Source organism: Furipterus horrens, unplaced genomic scaffold (genome assembly GCF_987537825.1).
Source record: "Furipterus horrens unplaced genomic scaffold, mFurHor1.1.pri manual_scaffold_12, whole genome shotgun sequence".
In the NCBI taxonomy this organism is placed as follows: domain Eukaryota; kingdom Metazoa; phylum Chordata; class Mammalia; order Chiroptera; family Furipteridae; genus Furipterus; species Furipterus horrens.
In genome coordinates this window covers 47,525,386-47,527,847 of record NW_028327182.1, presented here as the reverse complement: position 1 = coordinate 47,527,847, position 2,462 = coordinate 47,525,386, and the positions used below count along the sequence as shown (strand labels likewise).

At 34.4% G+C, this 2,462-nt stretch overlaps 1 pseudogene; it reads left to right on the top strand.

Annotated features, from left to right (window-relative positions):
* The first annotated feature begins 1,849 nt into the window (after positions 1–1,849).
* LOC149996130 (small ubiquitin-related modifier 2 pseudogene) lies at positions 1,850–2,200 on the top strand (annotated as a pseudogene).
* Positions 2,201–2,462: the final 262 nt, after the last annotated feature.

Below are 2,462 nucleotides of genomic sequence, written 5' to 3'. Positions count from 1 at the left end.
AAAACTGATTAACAGGTAAGAATGAGCAAATTGATTAACAGATAAGAAAGAAAAGAATGAGAAAATGAACAACGGGGTGGGGATTGACTATGAGAGAAGGGGTGGGTTGGGTGGGGGGTAGCTATGGGGAAAAAAGTGGGACAACTGTAATAAAAAACAATAAAAATAATTTTAAAAAAGCAATGAGGAAATGCTGAAAGTTGAGTGAATAAGAATAAATGATGTGGTAACTGCTTTCCTATACACTGACTGTAATAATTTGAAACTATGTGACCATTTTCTACTCTGTAGAAATATACTTCACACACACACACACACACACACAAAAAAAAACAACCAAAAGAAAAACCCAAAAAAACATGTTTCTGCTGAATTGTCTACAGAGATATACATAATCTAAATGCCTCCATCTAAACTCCTGGAAAAAATGAGCCAGAACAGCATCAATTTCAGACTGGACACAAAATACGCCAAAGTAATTCACATTTTTAAAAACCAAGATTAATCTTGATGAGGTGGTATTAAAAATATTACTGTAAAGTCCCCAACAAATTTTGTTATAAACCATTAAGAGTGTGGTAAACAAACTCCTAAAAGTAATCATTGGAATTTTTAAAAACAATTTGCAATATGAGATGTCTGGCAAAATTCATTTTTGCTCTACTCTAACCATTAACATGTTATGCTTTGGGAAACAATTTTACAATAAATGCTAAATCAGTAGTAATTGCATTGTAATGTACATATAAGGAACAGGAAATTTTCAGTTGAAAGAAGTTTTTCAAAGTTTGACTCTATCTTTTAAATACAATCACATAATGCACTTGACTTTTTTCTTCTCCATATGAAAGCAGAGTAATCCTGGTTGCTCTGTTTTGCTCTTTTTGAGGGTTTGATTCTAATAACTAGTTGTAAACAATTTGGGGAAAAAATTTATTCCTGTGGAAATGTAATGGTCTCTTAAAAGCATGATTTTCTTCAAAACTGACTAATGTCAAAATTATCTACATCATTAATGGATGCAAGGGGCTTGAAATATTATACAGAAAAATCTTCCTCTTAAGATCAGGGTCAGAAACACAGTAACAGGGAAGATAAATCCATTCATAATAACAATTGAAAAACCATAGAAGAAAATTGCTGAGATATTTGTCTATCACAAAAGAAGGAACTCAACTATTAAAGGGGAAGGACTATTGTTATTCCTATAATCTAAAAATGTAAACTGAATCCTCAGTCTCACTTTCACTATAGTTTTCCAAGCCTTTGGAAAATCGACTTCCTAAGATGGGTGTGTTGAATGCATAAACACATCCTGACTATACAGTATAGTTTTCTCTATTCTTTCATTTCCTAATGGACCTTACTAGGCAAATGTAGTTGATGCTATGATTACTTATCAACATCTTTAGCTAGTGGAGGATTTGGGTAGCATTATTTTATACAAATCAAAGCCCATTTAATAATAACTCCAAGATCAAATAAAATACATGTGAAAAATTTTTAGCAGGTTTAAAATACAATGCCAATCTAAGGAAGTTTTGTTTTATGTCAAATATATGGCAGAGGTTTGGGACTCATTTTTAGATGGAAACTTCAGTGATATTTATTCAAAATAAACATGTATATCTATGTGATTATGGATGCTAATAAGTCCAAAATCTGCAGAGTCAGGCATGCTGGGTCGGGAAGGGAATGCACTATGTGCACGAGCCCTCCCCATGCCCTCCCCCTTTTCCACTGCTGCTACTTCCTTCTTTTGCCACTTCTGGTGCTGCTTGTGTGCACGTTTGGTTGGGACCTGGTACCTCTTTTGTGAAGCGGCAGTTGAGGAACTCCAGCACTTGTGATGGCCTATGAAAAACCCAAGGAAGGAGTCAAGACTGAGAACAACAATTATATTAAAGGTGGCGGGCAGGATGGTTCTATGGTACAGATTAAGATTAAGAGACATACACCACTTAGTAAACTAATGAAAACCTATTGTGAATGACAGAGTTTGTCAATGAGGTATATCATATTCTGATTTGATGGGCAACCAATCAATAAAACCACCACATCTGCACAGTTGGAAATGGAGGATGAAGATACAATTAATGTGTTCAAGCAGCAAACAAGAGGTGTCTTCTCAAAGGGAAACCTGCTACTTTACTCCAGAACTCAATTCCTCCAGACCAAAAAGACATTCATTCTCAGTTAGAAAACTGCCACTTGGTTCCACCACATCCTGACTAGTAAAGTATAGTTTTCTCTAGTCTTTCATTTCCCCTTTTCCATTTTCTTTATTGTACATAAGTAATATATGTGTACAAGCATTTTCATTTCTTAAAACTAAATGACAAGTGGTATGTTTTTATGGAAATTAAATGGAAATAGGATGGGGAAAAATATTGGTTTTTATGAAAGTACCCCCTTTCTCCTTTAGTGATGTGCTCATTCAGCTCTTATCTTTGTATTTCAGT